Consider the following 6,377-nt stretch of genomic DNA (forward strand, 5'->3'; position numbering starts at 1 on the left):
ATTAATATTTTAAATATAAAAAAAAATTTGTTAAGTTTTCGTCTAACTAGTACCTTGTGTGAATATGTCTGGACAAGCATCCGCTATACAGAGGCAAAAACCTAGAGAGATTTTCCATCACTTCAAACTAAAACCATCCATTGACTAAATAGCTATCACCTTTAACATTTTGTTTTTAGGTAGTTTTGTTCTATATAAATGATTAACTAAACATTATATTTGCAATTAACTGAATAATTGCTAGCCAAGTCAGTTTGTAACACTATCTGCCAATAATACAAAAGTCAAGATTGATAGGCTTTATTGTTTTATATAGAAGATTAGGCATTTTTTTCCGATAAACTTTTCATCTAAATTTTAGTTTCATTGCAACTACAGGCACGAAACTTTAGTAAAAGACAGTGTATAAGAGTTATATTATAATAAAGAGTTTTTTACACCTTGATACCTTTTCACAACACGAAACAGTAGTAAAGGACGGTACGGTATATATGAATTAAATAATAAGGCGAATTGCTTACACCTTGATACCTTCTCAGAACACGAAAAGGCAGAAAATGACAGTATATACGAATTAAATTATAGGGTAAGTTATTTACACCTTAAAATCTTTCAGACAAATTTAGATTCTGTCTACCTTAAACTATCAGACTACTCAACATCTAAATTACATTTGAAGTAATTTTTTTCTCTCCTGTTATAAACTCAGCCGAAATAATTGCAGGTATTAAAAGATGTTAACGCCATGACTATTACCCGAAATATTGTTAAGTAATGGTATACTTATGGTCTGACTTATGTTTTATTAAGTTAAAACAGTCACAGTACTGTAAATCCCTGGGGATTTTAAAATTTAATCTTCTGGGGAAGGTAAAGACAACTTGAGATAATTTAATACTTATTCCATAGCAATGAAATCTCAGCAATCTGCAATTGTTCTTCATGGTGAAGGTAATAAAGTTGGTATTTACACGTACATTTAATATTAATTGAAGTGTCATAACCAATTACACCGGTGAACTATCAATGCAGGACACCTTATCATAAAGTGAAGCATATCTTTAACGCCAACCTCCATTCTCACCTCAAGTTATTTTGGTGGAAAGCAACGAGCAAGAGTTCTTTAATACCGGTAAGCCATTCCATTCGCCATATCCTGTAAAGAGAAAAAAACGGGGCAGAAGTGTTTGTTGTCATGACAAAATTAAACCTATGATTCATATAAAATCAATAAAAAGGTTTCCTTAACTTAGCTGCCATGAGTCTCCACAAGAGATTAATTTCCCCTTCAGACAGACCACTTTACTGATAAAGCCTCTGGAGAGAGAGAGAGAGAGAGAGAGAGAGAGAGAGAGAGAGAGAGAGAGAGAGAGAGAGAGCAAACCAAGGAACCAGTTATACAAAATTGCTACCTAGTGAATTGACCAGGGTAACGACCTCATAAAAGGTCAGGAGATCAAAGCTGCCAAGTTAAACTACAAATCTCGGCCCTTCCTTGTCCTGTTATTTTAGTTATTTTTTATCTTAAACATTACTTAAATAATTTAAGTGTCAACTTTCATAGTTATATATTTGGTTATCTTAAAGCCGTAATAGTTATGCTTAGGCCTGTCCATCGTATTAAATTGTAAACAGGTCTGCTCATTGTACTAATGGCTATATATTATTTAGAATTATTATAAACTAATGACAGCAGAGTTACATTAAACTAAATTTTGAACAAATTGAAGCTATAAATTATGCCATGTCTAAAAACAAAAACTTAAGTAGAGAAAATTACATTAAATCTTAACCCAAATGTATTACCAAACTACTGTTTTAGTTCTAAATAGAAATATGTTAAAAAGGTAAACTTACTTTTAAATTTACAGATACAAAAAACCTAAACTACAATTTAATAATTAGTCTTTAGAGAATAGCATAGCAATACTTAGAAAGTTGCGTAACCTGATGTTAATCTTTATGTAACCAAGAGTACAGAACTAATTTATACACAGCTTTGACTATCAACTTCAAAAATTCTAAAATATATTTTTAGAGTTGAATTTACGTTATGATTCTCTTATCTTGAAGAGTTTTTAAGAATATTTCTTACGTTAAATAGCTAAAAGAAACAGGTTAAAATATTCTTAAACTTGGCTATACTAATGCACTTACCATCTGAATATTAAAATTCAATTGAATAATAATTAGAACCTTCCATGCACCTGCCCACGGGTCATAAGACCTGTGGAACAGGGCATGGAAGGGCCCTCCACCCATACAGGGGCGGTGCCCCTGTAGCGGTAGAGGGAAAAGGAAAAGGGACGTTAGTTTGGTTGGTTGATAAACAAACTATACAAATTCCTCACCTTGTTTTATGAAGCGTAACCAGAGAAGAGAATGTTGTGTACCTTCCTTATCCTGAATTAAAAAAGGTTATATTTCTCCCAGTCGTAGTTTGCTCCCTAAAGGTGATCTAGCTTTCAGTTAAATCTGAAAGTTTTAAATATACATTAGAGTAGTATATGGATTTACTTTGATAAATTAATAACTACAACCGGTAATATCTTCTTATGATTCGAAAATATGATAAGTTTTAAAAAAGTATTACACAAAACTCAGTAGGATTTTCATTCAAAGAGTATTGTTACAAATTCTTGCGTTTATGATTTTGACTGTTGAGATAATGTAAATATTGCATTTTTTTTAAATAAGTTTTAAAAAAACGTACGTTGTAGATTGTATACTAACCTTCATGGACTCTTGTTTACTGATCTTAAACTATACTAAATTCATAGAACAAATGGCCTAAGGCCTCCTCGAGTTTCATTACCTAGAAGAGACGAAAAATGGTAATCCATAAGTCAAGCCTTACAGAAAAGTAAAAAATAAATGGTTATCCAAGAACAGGAATAAGTATACGAAATTTACAAAATAATAGTCTATACAGCAAATTGTAGGGGATAAAAATAAAAAAACTTCGAAAACATGAGTAATAAAGTAAGCTACAGTTTTGAATCTTAATTGACAAACCTTAATTCAAGAAACAGGAACAAAAACTTACCTGTTATAAATAGCCATTACATTAAGCAACCAGATCAAAGAACTATATTGTGATAGGTATAATCAGACAACACACCGAAGCAAATGGAATTCTCAAAAGTTTATATAAATATTAACAACCATAATGAAACTTAGCCTTCCCAGAGAAAATCACTCCAACCACCAGACTCCATTCGTAAGTTCAGCAGGTACAGAATTATTGTCGCCTCTTCTGGAAAAGAACTGTCCGACTCCAAGAGTCCAAAAGCGTCACAAAACCACGCAAAAGAGAGATATATTTGATAGGCTCGCTCGCTGCTCCCTGGAAGTCTGGATCTCGAAATGCGATAAGAATCTGCTTACCGAGAAACCAGTTGCTGTTGACGTCATCATCAAGGATCGTGGAGTCCCTTTTTTTTAAACTTAAACGATTCACGAGAAAGAAAAGATAATATTTTTTGCTCCTTGTTTCAAAAAGAGCTTTTTGTGCTTTAGCACTCGCTGTATGATTCTGCGTTTTATGACTTTACGATTTTTTCTTTTTTTATCAAACTGGGTTTATTCGTATAAAAAAAAATTATAACAGAACTTTCATGTTGTTAAGTAAGCTGTCGTTTGTGAAAACAATTAAATAGTTCACTTCGAACATCATTTGCAGTTCTTTTTCTTAGGTGACCGTAGGGAAGGTTTCGCGTGACAGAGAGAGGTCATTAGTGTGACTTAACTTAGCACGCGTGCCATTGTGTTGCTCAACCCTGATCTATGTAGATAGTCATTAGCATGAAAATTGGTTATTAGACAGCTGAATGCACTTTTGATATCAGTAGCGGATATAGATGATTGTTTGAGGTCTTATATAGATAACGAAATACAAAATAAGACGAGAACAAAATTACAATGGCCATTGCCTTTTCAATTTTTTTTTTTTTTTTTTTTTTTTTTTTGGTGACCAAACGACATATTACAGCAAAATGTAAATCATTCCACCAAGAAAGAAGTTGTTGTATTTCCTGAAATGTTCAACACGAATGCGCCATTTTGATCTGAAAGATAATTTTCCTAAAAACACTATAGGTAGCAGAAGATCCACTCAAATAAAAACGAGGCCTGATCCGACCCCCAACTTGCCCGGGGCTCGTGCTAAAATCTACAGCCAAAGAGAGGGTTGTTTCGCCAACGAAAAATTAAAGTAAATGCGTTTTTATATTAATTATTAGAAATAATTGTTATGTGCTATTCAACATTCACATTATTTATTTTTTTACATTTTCATTCTTAAAGATAAATCATAAATATCCTATCCCACAATTCCTGTATCTTGAACTCAACGTGAAAAACCTTTTTCAGACCTTTTTACGCTCTTTCATAGACCTTTCTTAAGTAACACCCCCCCCCCCCCCAATTAATTAGTTTGTAGACTTACTCCCCGAGTTAGCGAGAATTTCTGTCTGAAATCCAAAGCCTGTTAGAATCTTTGTACAGTTCAAGCAAACGTAGCCACTGTGAACTATATGAGAAGAGAATACTACATGGAAGGCAAAGCATCAGAGTTGGCGAGGAGAAGGTTTTGGGACCACTTGAATCACAATGCGACGAATTAGCATAGAAATGAAGGAGAAGAGCGATGCCTTTTTCACAGAGAGAGAGCTTCCTATAGATCTGCCAGTGCGGATAAATAAAAGGGGAAAAAGCTTGAAAGGTTTAGTGATCCGGTATTTCCGATGGCAAGGAATTTATTTCGACGTGGATCTTTTCTTTTTTTTTAGAAATTAAATTGAATACCGCTATGGTTGCCGTGACAGAATAATGTGGAATCACTCCATTTGCATTCTCCTCCCTGTACGTGTTCTTGGATGAGCAAAATATTGTCTTGTTAAAAAAAACACACACACACACGCTCACACATGAGTGAAAATTGGAAATCAGAGGAAGCAATGATGTTTTAAGAGAAAAAAAAAAAGACCGACAAAAATATTTAGCAAGAAAAATGACTTTAAGGAGATAGAAGCAACATCAGTTTCCTACAGTCATGAATGACTGATTCTGGAAAGTATGCAATAAACATTTACTAATAGCGTCTTTGCTGTTTTTAAAAACTTCAACAATGCTTGTAAGTTTAGTCCTGCTGTCTTGCTATAACAGCTATACACAAATGTAAAGACGTGTATTGTCATTCTTTCCCGTAAATTTTTCATCTAGGCCGGTGTGAAGGTCATGAATGAATGCTCAGATGTATTCGAACATCAAAACACAACCTTGTCTCATTCCTCTAAATAAAATAAAATGAAGGATCACGTCAACATCCAAAGTTTTTCAGAGAGCAGCGCTTATGAAGCAGACATATTTTCAGAGGTTGCTTTTCACCCTCCATATTTTATAACAGGGTAAGAGAGAGGGGGGAGGGGGGGACGGTTAGCTGGTACCATCCAATTGGATTCCTCTCCTCATTACATCCCGGAGAAGAGTAAAGTGTACCAAATGAGATTTTCTTCGTATCGTCATTATAGAAATATATTCCCCATAAGTGCATTTTCAATGGCCGCTCAGTACGGGTACGTCGAATCTCTTCTTCATTGCAGGGAAAGCTATTTTTATTGAAATTATTATATTAATTATATTACATACGCCCATCCATCATACACTCGTGTTCTTTATACAGACATACATTTATGCAAACAAAAACACACGTGTGTGTAGTGTTGAAGGTAATGGCCCCTTAACATCGTTGCTACCTAACATTTTTAGGTACACTTTTAATAACTAAGAGGATAGGAATTCCTGATGCTGATAGCTAAGTACAGATGGTGTCACATTGTCAAATTACTGATAAGCTCCTTCTTCTTCCTAAACAGGGATACGATTTTGAGCTTTCCGTCGGGAAGGGGGCGTAACCGAATCATGGAAATAGAGATGTGATGACAGCATGTACGCGATTGTAACTGGTGAATGTGGCATATAAACATATATATATACATATATATATATATATATATATATATATATATATATATATATATATACTATATACTATATATATATATATATATATATATATATATATATATATATAAAATATATATAGATATATATATATAGTATATATATATATATTTATATTTATTATATATATTCATATATATATATATATATATATATAAACATATATATATATATATATATATATATATATATATATTATATATATATATAAGTCATATCACATTTCCGTGATTCATATACATATATCGAGCTACAATGTCCTTTAATATCTAATTCGCTCTACCTCGGAATTAATATATTTTCATATATGTTTAACTGAGGAGGAATTTATTAAGCAATAATAGAATTGGCGG

The 6,377-nt window shown here is 32.9% G+C and overlaps 1 long non-coding RNA gene across 1 annotated transcript; it reads right to left on the reverse strand.

The window, feature by feature from the left end:
• Window positions 1-406: 406 nt before the first annotated feature.
• On the reverse strand, window positions 407-3,365 carry LOC135224937 (uncharacterized). The gene is made up of 4 exons (XR_010316830.1): window positions 3,047-3,365; window positions 2,734-2,815; window positions 2,352-2,475; window positions 407-1,156 (listed from the first exon to the last, which is right to left on the reverse strand). It is a non-coding gene; the product is annotated as an uncharacterized LOC135224937 (long non-coding RNA).
• Between the last annotated feature and the right edge of the window lie 3,012 nt (window positions 3,366-6,377).

The sequence above is a fragment of the Macrobrachium nipponense genome, chromosome 12 (assembly GCF_015104395.2).
Source record: "Macrobrachium nipponense isolate FS-2020 chromosome 12, ASM1510439v2, whole genome shotgun sequence".
NCBI classification, from domain to species: Eukaryota; Metazoa; Arthropoda; class Malacostraca; order Decapoda; family Palaemonidae; genus Macrobrachium; species Macrobrachium nipponense.